The sequence below is a fragment of the Typopeltis vanoorti genome, chromosome 6, assembly GCF_054136105.1.
Source record: "Typopeltis vanoorti isolate ZY-2024b chromosome 6, IOZ_Tvanoo_1.0, whole genome shotgun sequence".
NCBI lineage: Eukaryota > Metazoa > Arthropoda > Arachnida > Uropygi > Thelyphonidae > Typopeltis > Typopeltis vanoorti.
This window is the reverse complement of record NC_143554.1, coordinates 159,772,288-159,787,217: the sequence shown is the minus strand read 5'-3', so window position 1 is coordinate 159,787,217 and position 14,930 is coordinate 159,772,288. Positions and strand designations below refer to the sequence as shown.

The 14,930-nt window shown below is 34.9% G+C and overlaps 1 protein-coding gene across 2 annotated transcripts in view; it reads right to left on the bottom strand.

Annotated features, from left to right (window-relative positions):
• The window catches only part of LOC150106164 (uncharacterized), a 59,073-nt gene that overhangs the window by 24,609 nt on the left and 19,534 nt on the right, over positions 1-14,930 (bottom strand). Inside the window, exon 1 of one of the 2 annotated variants that reach the window (XM_090393897.1) lies at positions 10,431-10,705. The exons of the other annotated variant lie outside the window; for it this stretch is intronic. The gene's annotated coding sequence lies outside the window, so the exon portion shown is untranslated. Of the gene's footprint in view, positions 1-10,430; positions 10,706-14,930 lie in introns of those variants that run through there. 2 annotated transcript variants of the gene reach the window in all.

The following is a 14,930-nucleotide window of genomic DNA, read 5'->3' as shown; positions in this document are numbered from 1 at the left end:
TATATATATATATATATATATATAAAAATAAATTTAACTGACTAGAACCCGAGAAAGTATAACAAAAACCTTTAATACATCACAACTAGTTTCATCGGTGATCCGACTTCTTCAGGTGAGAAATAAAAACATAAGACATAAAATAACACGGTAAAAAATGAACTTTACAGCTTAATAAAAAGCAGAATAATAACAGTCATATTTGAATAGGTGACCGCGTGCTACCGTTGGCATGAGTAGAATGTGTGCGACAGCTAATTTTTGAGCGCCAGTACTGGATTACTGCGCTATGGGAATCGGGTAAATTGTAGCTAAGATTATTATTTAAATGTGAAGGGTCCAGAACTATTTCTTTTGATTCGATGATTCTTCTTTCGAATTCATCCTTGCAAATATATAAATTAGTAGTGCGTTCCCACTCAACTTGATGTGGCTGTTCTTCAAGGTTAGAGTTTGCCGAGAAAAGGACATGACTGGAAAGGGCGCTCGCACGTGCTCTACTGTAGGAGATGTCACGTCTATGTTCCTCAAGACGAAGTGAAACAGATTTGTCTGTCTGGCCAAAATAAGGTCGACCACAGTTGCACAAAACTTTATAAACACCAGGAAAATGCAGATGGTTGTGTTTTGGTTTTGGTCGACTCAGAAAAGAACGAAATTTTGGCAGCGTAGTATAGTCGGTCTTTATGTTGAATTTTTTCAGAATCTTAGCTAGTTTTGGGGTAAGAGTGCTGATAAAAGGCAACTGTATATGAGTGATAGGGTTGGAGTCATCTTCTTGTCGAGGATGTTGGCGTGGTCTCAAGCGTTTAGTGATGTTACGAGACGAATATCCATTATTTAAGAAGGTGTTTTTCAGGAAATTAAGCTCTGTTTGAAGGTCTTCTTCTGTGGAAATGAGACATCTTGCTCGATGGGCGAGGGTGGAGATGATGCCCAGTTTCTGAGGTGGGAAGTGATGAGAAGAACCATGTAAATATCTATCAGTGTGGGTGGTTTTTCGAAAAATTGAAAATTTAAGACAGTCAGGAAATCTACTGATCTTTAGATCCAAGAAGGGGAGAACGCCGTTAACCTCTAGTTCAGATGTGAATTTAATGTTTTGATGTTGGTTATTTAAATGGTTTAGGAAGTTTTGCAGTTCCTCTAAACTATGTCCCCAAATAAGGAAGACGTCATCGATGTAACGTAACCACAGTTTAGGTTTCAAAGTAGCTGAGGAAATAGCTTTCTCTTCAAAATCTTCTAGAAAAAAATTAGCTAAGACTGGAGATAGAGGGCTGCCCATAGCTAAACCGCTAGTTTGTTTGTATATTTTCTCTTCGTAGCAGAAATAGCCGGAATTGATGCAGTGAGTTAGAAGAGTGAACACTTTTTTAGAAACCTTGTCCTTAAGAAGACTCAGAACTTCATCTGTAGGAACATTCGTAAACAAAGATACGATGTCAAAACTCACCATTCTGTCCGAGTCTAAAAGATTCAAATTTTTTATTTTTGAGATGAAATCTTCAGAGTTTTTGATGAAGGAAGAAGAATTGCCAACTAAATGTTTTAAAGAAGCTGCAAGATATTTAGACAGATTGTATGTAGGTGAGTCAATCCCTTCCACAATAGGTCTTAAAGGGGTGTCAACCTTATGGATGTTAGGCAAGCCGTACAACCGAGGAATGAGGGGATGGAGAGAGCGGAGAGATAGTCTTGTATGTCTAGGAAGTTCAGAAGTTGATTTCAGAAGATTGTTTGTACGGTTATGAAGTTCTCTTGTGGGATCACTTTCTAGCATAGAATACGTATTAGAACTTAACAAGTTGTTCATCTTACAACGGTAGTCAGCTTTGTCTAAGATTACAGTTGCATTCCCTTTATCAGCAGGTAGGATAATAATGTCATTGTTGTTACGAAGTTGGTGTATTGCTTTCCTTTCTGTCGGCGATAGATTATCTGTAGGACGACGACTGTTGTTAATGGTAAAGATGGCTTCGATCCTAAGTAGATTATATATATATATTATATATATATATATATATATATATATAATATATATAATATATATATATATACAGTATATAATTAATATATATATATATATATATATATATATAATATATATAATATATATATATATACAGTATATAATTAATATATATATATATATATATATATATAATATATATAATATATATATATATACAGTATATAATTAATATATATATATATATATATATATATATAATATATATAATATATATATATATACAGTATATAATTAATATATATATATATATATATATATATATAATATATATAATATATATATATATACAGTATATAATTAATATATATATATATATATATATATATATAATATATATAATATATATATATATACAGTATATAATTAATATATATATATATATATATATATATATATAATATATATAATATATATATATATACAGTATATAATTAATATATATATATATATATATATATATATAATATATATATATATATACAGGGTGTTCGGGATAAATTTGACAGTTTCGTAAGGAAAAAGAAAATCTTCTTTGTATCTATTAAATTTAATGAATTGACAAAAAAAACATTACAGGCAGAGTTAATTACAATACTATCAACAAGATTTACTCAAAATAACCACCATTAGCATCGATCACAGCTTCAATTCTGCTTCGGAACCTCGAACAAGCTGATGCTACAGTCTCCCTGGGAAGGGCCGCAAAAACTGTTTTAATTTTATCCATTAACTGGGCTTTTGTATTACTGGAAGTGCGATTGGTGTCTTTTTCAACTGCGCCCCATACAAAATAATCCATGGGGTTAAGGTCTGGGGAGTTTGGAGGCCAAACATTTGGACTGGTGAAGTCGTAGAAATTTTCAGACAACCATTTTTGACTTTTCCCAGAGGTGTGGCAAGGGGCCGAATCCTGCTGCCATACATACGGCCTACCATTGGCTACCCTTGTTATCCAGGGCTTGACTACAGTTAGCAACTCCACGAACAAAGCCCGAATTCCAATGACAGGGTTCTTCAACACCTGTTCCTGCAGATTTGCGAGGAATTCTGCTGTACGAACGCAATCAGATCGTCTGCTAGGGATCTTTCTTCTTGCTACATCCTCGTAGTCACCATTGCAAGTCTCTAGTTCATGCCTGATTGTTTTTACTGTATTCAGGGAGCATTGGGCAGCAGTCGTAATATCCTTATTTTGATGGCGGGCACGAATCATCATGATACAAGTTATTCTCTTCCATGATTCAGGTGGGTTCCAGCTATCCATCCTTTCTGACATCTTGTATATGAATGAAGAAGGGTCCAAACTTTCAAATGAAGAGAAGTGTGTGTTAATACATGTAACTTACGGAAAAATATAATTAATTATAAATATGTCAAATTTATCCCGAACACCCTGTATATATATATATATATATATATATATATAATATATATATATATATATATATATAATATATATATATATATATATATATATAATATATATATATATATATATAATATATATATATATATATATAATATATATATATGTGGCGATTAGTTTTTAGGCGATTAATATATATATATATATATATATATATATATATTCATTCCTTTTTCTTTTGCTTTGAATCTTACTGAGACGATTCTAGAGGAAAGTGGTCTTACATCAACTATTGAGTTTAGGAGCCATTTTTTAATGATTAGTGCTATGCCTTCTCTGCGATGGTTATCTTTTCTTCCTGAGTAAAATATGCTTGCGTTTTTTTTATGTCGATTTTTCCCTCGCCTGTCCAATGGGACTCTGCAACTCCCACTATTTCCCATTTAAACAGTTCAAGTTCTCTCTCTATCAGTTTTAATTTGCTAGGTTTTTACAACGTTCTGATGTTGATGGTTGAAATATTATATATATACAGTATGCATTCCACATAGCTGTCTTCTCGCCCACTCTATGTGGGCTTGAGTTAGGCACATCGGCTCTCCCGTATGCAGTAGCATTATTTCTGCTTCTATTTGCTGGCCGATTCATCGTTCAAGATTTTAGGCAATTAATGCAGCCGGCTTGCCATTCCTCTGCTACATACCTGTTGGTCTGCGGGAGGTATTTCATTTCCCTCCTACCACCCATTTCTGGGAGGCATTCCCCGATCCGCCACATGGGTTGCTTTCTAGAGGTTACAAGTGTCCCCGAAACAATAATAAATTATTATTATTTGACACCTCCAAGGAGTCCAAAGGCTCATCGAGGGATGGCACTTGCTCCACAGCTCTGCTTCCACTGCTCAATCCACCAACTGACTGCAACTACACCAATGCCATCTGCCGATCACCGCCACCACTAGTATTTTCACAGGCAATCACAAACATCTATGCCCACGACGGGATTCGAACCTGCAGCATTTTGGCTGGAGACCGAATACGCTAAATACTCCGCTAACCAGGCTGACTGAAGAATAAATTAATTGATATATTTGATCCACATGTACATTTGTGTTGAAAGCTGTATCAGAATAGATGTTAAATTTAGCACTTCACTTCAAGCAGATGATAGTATATCCTGAATAAGTCCACCATAACCTTTCAGTGTTCTAATCAAATTAAACAACTTTTAAACAATTGGATATTAAAATTCAACAATAAACACACAATAATACTCCAAAATATCATAACCTGTTCACAACACTAATAATAGCTTTTAGACTATGTGGTGTGAACAGGTTACAATATTTCGGAGTATTATAGGACTCAAATATTGGGGGAAAGGGGAGGAGGAAATAGCTATGCAGATAGAATTATCAGATAAATAGAGCATAGTAACTGCAAGAGATGACAGTGGTCAGAAAGAGAGAACTCACTAGCTTTACTCTTGCCACAATGGGACGAGAGTAAAGCTAGTGAGTTTCTTGACTTGGCAATGTCTCAGGATGTGACAGTAAATTATGTATTCATGCTGCTCCTGGTGAGTGAATATGATTATATAGTTCTGACAAAGGAGATGAACAAGCAGTTGCATGCTCTAGTGAAGAGATATGAATAACTAAAAAAAAAAGAAAAGAAAAAAGATTATGAGAACAAGGAGGAAATTGGATGGCATATCACACAAGGAATTACACAAGATCAATTCTGGGAGTTTCATGACCATTTCAAAATAGGTAGGTAGTCAGACTACCTAGAGTTAGAAGAATCAACACAGAAGACAAGAAATGTATGAATAATAAGATATAACAGGAATTGCAGATGAAGACATGGAAAAGGTACAGAACCAGTAAACAGGAGATGCATGAAACATATATAGGACATGCAAAAAAAAAAAAAAAAAAATGACAGGTAGATAAGGAAGGAGATACAATCCTAGGGTGTATTTTAAGTTATATAACAAGAAAAAGTAAGAATGGCTCTGTTGATGTGGATGGTGCCATTCTAACAACTGTAACATATTACATGGAGGGTGGTTGGACCATGGAATGTATTGACTGGAGTGGTGAGAGCGAGAACGGTCAATGGGTTTAAGGAGTGGTATGATAGACTTTGTGTTTCTTAGGGGGGACCCTCCCCTCAATGAGTCATTTTGACTTCATGGAGTCCTGAATAATAATAATAATAATAATATAACAGAAAGGTTTAATACAAGTTTCTCAATATATTTCAAGTTGGAGAAAGGAGCAGAATAATGAATATAACAGTGAACGAAGACAAAACTGCAGTTAATGAACAAAGCTTATGAAATATTATTTACACCAATCCTTCATGGGCTCAAAAGGTTCTCTTTGGAAGTACACAATGTTATACACAAAGTCCATCAAACCATGGTTTAAACTCATTCAATGTATCTGCATTCACCACAATGTCAGGCAAAGCATTCCACTCACCAACCATGCTCCATGACATGATTGTGGAGATAGCTGGCTGATAGATATATAAAAGATGAGAAGGCTTTCTCAAAAGAGAAGTGACAGTATCTAAAAGAGTATAATAAATTTAGTTTAATCCTTTATCCAAGTGTGAGCAAACAAAGTTTGCGCCTGAAAGTATCTTCAGGACTGGGTTAAGGTGGTACACACCAGGGCAACTCGTTGCAAAGGTGGAGCAAGCTACCAACACTCCTATCCTAGTATCTCCTATAATGCAAAACACATCTCCTTGCGGATATGTCTATTGTTATGCATTAAGGGAAGGGCCACTACCCAGACCGGTTTCGACCTTTATTGAGGTCTCTTCAGTGGGAGCCAGGCCCAAGTCGAGACATCAGGCAGAAGCATTTGCAGGTCATCTCCACCTATAGGAATTGCCAATTGGTGTGCCACCCTTTTTTAATAAATTACTCTGGATTTAGAGAAAGATGTTGAAAGTTTATTTTCCACTTGGTTAGAGTATAATAAATTTAGTTTAATCCTTTATCCAAGTGTGAGCAAACAAAGTTTGCGCCTGAAAGTATCTTCAGGACTGGGTTAAGGTGGTACACACCAGGGCAACTCGTTGCAAAGGTGGAGCAAGCTACCAACACTCCTATCCTAGTATCTCCTATAATGCAAAACACATCTCCTTGCGGATATGTCTATTGTTATGCATTAAGGGAAGGGCCACTACCCAGACCGGTTTCGACCTTTATTGAGGTCTCTTCAGTGGGAGCCAGGCCCAAGTCGAGACATCAGGCAGAAGCATTTGCAGGTCATCTCCACCTATAGGAATTGCCAATTGGTGTGCCACCCTTTTTTAATAAATTACTCTGGATTTAGAGAAAGATGTTGAAAGTGTGTACCACCTTAACCCAGTCCTGAAGATACTTTCAGGCGCAAACTTTGTTTGCTCACACTTGGATAAAGGATTAAACTAAATTTATTATACTCTAACCAAGTGGAAAATAAACTTTCAATATCTAAAAGAGTATTTTGGAGATTGCTATTGTTTAATTTATATGCTGATTTTTTTTTTTTTTTTTGTCATAACAGTTCCAATTATCTGGTCTTGCAAAGCATGATACTGATATGCTTTGCAAGACTAGACAATTCAGAAATCTGGTCTAGCAATCAAATATGATACTTTTTTCAAGTTAATTTTATGCTTCCTGTAAGCATAAAGTTAAGTAAACTTGTAAAGGTTCATAGTCTCACACACCAGGAAGTCATCTATTATTAGACTTTTATAAACATCTGCAACACAATGATATTTTGAATCCATGGCCTATAACTATCCTCATGGCAAACCAAGCTATAACTGAGCTATTGGGATTAGATTTAAGTGGTGACATGGATCCAGGAGGAAGTAAAAGTACCATATTAGAACTCTGATAAATATTGAGTAAATTAGGATATACTGAAGTTTATGGAGATTGGCAGACTGAGACTAGGAAGTTGGCAAGAGGAATGTCTCAGATAGATGGGGAATATACAATCATGCAAGCAATGGGTGATGAGAAAACAAGAAAACATACATGGAAACTGAATAAGTTTCTTGCAAGCAAGATTGCAAAATAGATTAAATGAAAAAAGGTGGGAGAGTCGAATCCATTGCTGGAATCACTGAGAAAACAGGTAAGACACGTGCTGTGGTGTGTAAAATAGGACTTTCTGAAATATGCCTAATGACTCCACTGAGGCATTGAAATAATAATCATGATATCCCATATCAGGGCATGTAGACTAGAATCTTCCCTCTTTTTTTTTTAGGCGCTTTTCTGAAAAAAGGATTTATACAAGCCATTCTGGAAGTTATGAAGACAGTATACTCACAGGACGAATTTTACTGAAAATTGATATTTTGAATCATCACAAAAATTTGTCAAGCCATTGAAATATTTGTTATAATCAGACTATTCATGCAAAGGGGAAAGGATATATATATATATATATATATATATATATATATATATGTGGTTTAACTTATCAACCAGAGAAATTAAGATGCATATTTTGGGAATTTCTGAATGTGGGTTTAACGACAGCATTCATGATATTGTAGTGCATTAAGGTAACTAATGTTGTCAGAAGAGATAGAATAGGTAAAGGAGAAGGGTCTTGCTTTTCAGAGATGAATGGGACTCTTTCAGATTAACAATATGCTGAATTCCTATTCAGCACAGAGGGCAGAAATGTTATCAGAATGGAGGATTAGTGATTATATACCAATTAAAGAAACAACGAAAAGTAAAATATTACTGATGTTTTATGAAACTATGAAAGAGATAATAACGCAACTGACACATTTTTGGAGTAACTTCATGGCAGTTAATTAAGGCAACATATAAAAGAAACCTACCTGAAGGGATCTTGGAATTGATTAACATAAGAGGAATTAATGATTGATCAGATTAATTCATTAGAACCTCTTAGTGACAGATCATTTGATTTTAAAATTGGAATTAAAACTTGGGAGAGAGAATGATAATTAGAAAGCATCAAGGGTGGAATTCCAAAAACTGATGCATGTTAATTGTTGGAGATTTTTTTTCACTTGGTTATATTATAAATTAAAGATGCCAAGAAATTATATACTTGGTTTAATCCTTTATCCAAGTATAAGCAAACAAAGTATGTGCCAGAAGTATTTTCAGGACAGGGAAATTCATATATAGAGGCAAAATTCATATATAGAGACTTCACAGCACTTGCCATAGTAACCTATAATGCAAAGCACATATCCTTATCGACATGTATAATGATATGCATTATCAATAAAGGTCAAAACCAAACTGGTTTTGACCTTTATTGAGGTCTCACCAGTGGGAGCCAGACGCAGAGGTGATACCAAGGTTGAAGTAATGCAGAAATCATATTTCCATGTACAAGTAGCCAAAAGGAGTACACAGCTTATTATTGAAATACTCTGGACTAGAGTATTTACTATAAAATACTCTAATCCAGAGTCAGAATATCTTCTGACGCCATGAAAGTGCCTTTAATAATAATACATAAAAATTGATTAATAAAAAAAAGAGGGCGACATGATTGAGTTTATTAGAGGTTATTAGACAGATGACATTTCTGTTGGAGAATGGATACAGTATCAACTGAAACTATATGATATGGACCAGGATTTTAGGACTTCCAAGAGATGCCTTTAATCCTTTTTTGATCTAAATTTCTAATCTACCGATTGTACAGTTGAAATTATATCAGATGCTTTCAGTTGGATAGTTTTAGCATTTTACTTTAGGTTCAGAATTAACGACACGATAAGGAATGCGAAGAGATGTATCAGAACACTTATACTTTCATTCGATACAGATCTACTACTGCTACTACTATGTTCACTGGGCATCTACAGATGCCATATGGTCACTCTGATGCTCGGTAATGTTCCACACCAAGCCTCGCCATGTAGTCTGTTGTTTGCTGTTCTGGAGGCCTCACCTCTCTGAAGATCAGTCACTCTACACATGCCATCCATCTCTTTGATGGTCTACCCCTGCCTCTTTTTCCAGTTACTTCACCTTCTATTACTGTTCTGAGAAGTCCTCCTTTCATCCTTTCTGTGTGTGCAAAATATTTTAATTTTCTTCTGTCAATATCCTCAAGGAACCTTAAAGTTCTACTGATCTTTTCTAACACCCATTCATTCGTACACCTTTCCATATATGATATCCTCAACAGCTTTCTGTAACACCACATCTCAAAAGCAGATATCTGTTTTTTATCTGACTTCTTTAGGTTCCAAGTCTCGCATCCATAAGTCGCTGTTGGAAAAACAACTACATCTAAAATCCTCAACTTTGTTCCCATAGAGAGAGATCCATCCTTCCAGATTTTAGACAGGTCTCCGACTGTTGTTTTAGCCATTCCTAACCTTTTTCTGACATCTTCTGAACAGCAATTGTTCACATTAATAATAGATCCCAGGTACTCAAACTTGCTGACTTCCTCAATTCTTTCTCCATTAAGGTACACTTGTTTCTCAAGAGCTTCTCTGTTTGTTTTTCCTTTGAGAACCATGATCTTTGTCTTGCTAGGATTGAGTTGAAGTCCTCTGTTATTACTGATCTTGTTAACTTTGTCAAGAATTAGTCCTAGTTCTTCCATATCATTACAAAGGAGTACTGTATCATCAGCATACCTCAGATTACTGATCAATCTACCTCCTATCCTAATTCCTGTCCTCAGCTCATCCAATGCTTCACGGATGATGTCCTCTGCATATATACTAAACAAGTGAGGAGAAAGTAAACATCTCACATGCTCAACACAGTCAAAAGCTTTAGAGTAGTCTAAGAAACACATTACCAGAGGGAGTCTGAATTCTTTAGATTTTTCTATAATCTGTCTAAGGCAAAGGATCCGATGTCTGGTGCCCTTACCTTTCCGAAAACCTGCTTGTTCCTCGGGTATCTCTGCCTCGATACAGATCTTGAACTAATATTTTAATTTATTACACTAAGTGGAAAAGAATTATTAGAAATATATAGCACGGTACTCACCAACTATTTGATCTACTTTCGTAACCGCTAAAACATTTTAAGGAGGGAGGAAACCGCTGTAGCATATTGTTTTGAAGAGCTCCGTGGTATTCCATAGACAGATGTTAATCTGCAATTCACTTATAAACAAAATTACCAAACCAGAAACATTTTCGGTTAAACACTGTACATTACCAGACCGTTTCAGATCATCTCTTTGCAGTGGTTTAGTGTTATTCTGTATATAAAACCTTTATGAAACATTTAGTTTTGATTTCGAAACCACACGAACAAAACGTGACCACTTAATAATATGAAAAAGCGCCATCTTCTTTTTATTCAAAAATGAATGTTTTAATCATTTAATGAACGCAAATTATTTTTCCGGTTTCCAAACTGGATTCGTTAAAAATCAAATTTGAGAATGAGAAACTTCATCTATTTCTCATTAATAATTTTTTCTCATCTATTAGCCTGGTGTATGTAAATATAAAGTGCTCTCACTACATTGGAAGAAGAGATGCGTTACTTATTATTATTGTTATTAATACCGTACAATAGAACCCCGTACAACACACAGGCCTCATCCTAATAGGAGATATTAACATAAATACTCTTGACCATGCTTTTTCAACCACTAACACATATCTTGATATACTAAGTCAGTACAACATAAACCCTACCATTAACTCCCCAACAACAGAGGAAATACTCAATAACTCACTAACACAATCATGCATTGATCATATCAACATACGGGCTCCCATCTATACATATAGATCAACAGTAATTAACGTCAAAATTGCCGATCACTGCTTAGTCTCAACTTCGTTTAATTACGTTACCTACCCCCCTCCCACCACCACGAAAGTCGACAAAACTCGATTATACTAAAGGCTATTGTCAATAACCAAGTAAAAAATACAGACTGGAATTCCTTACTTAAAATAAATGATCCTGTAACATTATACAAGAATTTTCAACTAAAGTTCACAGAAATATACAAAAAAGCAACAAAGCCTACACAAACGAGACGACAACCATGGATAAATGACGACATACTAAATAGTATTACTATAAAAGAAAATCTATGGAAAAACTTAAAAGTCACCCAGTAACACACATTTACAAACCTTATACAAAAACACAAGAAATCAACTAACAACAAAAATTCGTAAGGCAAAAAGACGATACTACTTCCAAAAAGTCATGGAATATAACGACAACATTAAGCAAACGTGGGCTACACTCAACGAATTAGTAACTCGAAAAAAGAAAACTTCAGTACAAGATTTTATTGCAAAAAGCTTCGGTCAGGACACAAACCAAGAGGAACTAGCAGACTCGTTCAACTATGCTTTCACAAACAATGTCACACAACTCAAAAAAGACAAATTACCAACAATTGAAATAAGACTCACAGACCTTATAACACACTTTGAACAAATAAATCCAATACTTTTGAAACTCGTGAACATAATATTCAACACAGGCATTATTCCACAACAACTAAAAACTGCAGTAATTACGCCAATAAAACACGGCAAAAGAAACGATACTCAGAACTACAGACCAATAGCTACACTACCAGTCATCTCAAAAATTCTAGAAAAAATAACACACACACCAGACTACAGAACTATTTACAGAAGTACAACATCATCTCACAAAACCAATACGGCTTTCAGAAAACAAAAAGCACCATCACTTTATTCGAAGCCATTGCAGACACAATAAACAAAGCTCTCGACAAAAACAAGTACGCCGTCCTTATACTGCTGGACCTAACCAAAGCAATCGATACACTTGAACATGACATACTACTCACCAAACCTCTACTCAATGGATATAAGAGGAACACTGCATGCATGGTTCAAGAACTACCTCTAAAACAGAACACAAGTAACAAAATAGGTACATGTCACCAGGGCCGGATTAACACCCATAGAGGGCCTAAGCACTTAAAAGATTTTGGTGTCCCATATATATGTAATTCAAAATATAAACAATAATAAACCATAAAATAAATTTTTATTTTTCAAAATGAAACAAAACTTATAGTAAGATGGAAAACAATGTTTATTTTTGTATACTTCAACTTTATTTAGAATTGAAAAGTTTTCTCCTACTTTTTTAATTGCAAAGTCTTTGATCAGATCCTCAAAATGAATCTTACTTAACACATCTGCTTCTATACTTAGTAGAGATAAGGCATTCAACCTGCCTTGTTGCATAGTTGTTCTGATAGTATTTTTGATATACTTCAACTGAGAAAATGAACGCTCAGCTGAGCAATTTGTGACCATTAATGTTAAAAATATACGAAAGGCAATGTCTATATTTGGAAAAGCACACTCAATATTGCCTTCTACAATTATTTTATAAAGTTCAGCATCACTAAATCTTGTTTTTACATTTTTTTTTTTGTTGCACTGAACTTATGGCGTGCATATGAGTGAAACTGCTGAGGCTCAGCTGAGAAATTATTGTTTAATTCCTCTGGGTAAGCATCAATCATCTTTTGACAACACTGAGAATACCTTTCAATTTCAGTAGATGATGAAGTTACTGAAATAGCATTATGTGACACATCACTTAGAAAAGAAAAATCTCTATGATATTTCTTTGTATATCTCTCCTCTTCTCATCTCAGTTTCAAGTTTGTCAACAATTGTGTAAAAGGTGGTGATGCGAAATTTATTTCTGGCATTCAGATATACTTCTGGAGCATCTCCTTCATTGGGTATCTTCTTTCCGATACGTTTGCGAGTTTGAGCTACCTTGTGATCAACACTCCTATATCACGGTATCTGGGAATCCCTACTCAGATATGGAATGAGTAAGTCTATGCAAACATCCCCCTAACAAAATTAGAAACATTACACAGGAAAATCGTGTCAACAGTGATCCGGACACCTTACACGCAACAACCAATATCCGACCAGCACATGGCGATACATAGAATTCTGAGCATTAAAAACCTGAAACACTACATGGCATTAACAAGGAATTACTTCAATATCACCTATTGAAACAACAGAGATACATATCGAATAACACGACTCACAACAGCTTTCTACATTCCTGTTCCCTTCAACAATTCATATGGTCCTTTTATGATATCACATTAGATACCCACGCAACTCAACAACCTCCCAAGAAATTTAAAACACATAGATAACTACAGAACATTAAAACACGAACTCTGGAAAATATACCAACAAAGTTAATATATCATTAACACTAATATACACATCACAAATCACCAGCATCCAATGCCAACATCCCATACATAAACAGTAGCAACAACATAAATAGTGAAGCCTAAATCCCACTCTCCTCACGAAAGCTAACCTAACCTTCAAAGTAGGTGGGATTAACTCGCCTCACTCAACCACACGTAATCCTTATAACCAAAGCAGCAGATTATGTAATAAAACAGTTAGTAAAGTATGCAACAATAAAGAAGATACTGAAGATACCGATTATTATGTGATAATATCATTAATATAATACTCTTATGTAACATGAAAAAATAATGTAATAAATTATTCTTATAATCAAAAAATTATATAAACAAAAAAAAATTATTATACAAAAAATTCTGAATAATCTTCATTGTTAACACCAGAGAACATGTGTCATAAATACATAATAAAGAGGCAAAAAATACAATTAAAAATTTCAGTTGAAATCAATGTAGAAAATGCAGCACTTAGAGCCGAATTCTGTAAAATTATAAGTTGCAATGTCACTCAAGATGTCTATTGCATGTGTAAATATTTTAGCAATCAATAAATTGCTATTATTATTATTATTATTATTATTATTATTATTATTATTACGGCAACTCCAAGGAGTCCACATACTCATCGAGGGAGGCCCTAAACATCATAACAACTATTCGATATTCGCACAGTATCTATCATACTTTGCTTTGAATTCTGGCAGCTTATTCCACTCATTCACCAATCTCCAAGTAAAAAACCTAGTTCTGACACTCTTGCTAACTACTCTTGGTAAGTTTCCATGGATGGCCCCCCTAGTTCTCTCATCACCAGACCTGTTCTGAAAATTTTCCTCTGAATTAATCTTGTAAAACCCTGTCAATAATTTGAATGTCTCAATTATATCACCGCTTTTCCACCTATCAACCAATTTTTGTAACCCACAGATCTTCAACCTGTTCTAGTAAGGTTCATTCCATAGACCAGCTATTATCTTGGTCAGTCACCTCTGGATCCTCTCTATCTCCTCTCCATCAAGAAGAAATCCAGAGGCCCAGATCTGGGCACAGCAGTAGACAAGATGGCGTCTTATCAAGGCTCGATAAAGAGGAACAATAACTTGCTTATCTCTGCTTGTCAAAGTATTCTCCAGTAACCAATCTGAAGAGCTGATTTATCCACTTTTGTTATGTGCTCCCTAAACTTGAACTCCTTATCCACCAACACACCCAAATCTCTGGCTTCATCAACCTCCTGGAGTACAGTTCCATCAATGTGATATACTGCTGCTGAT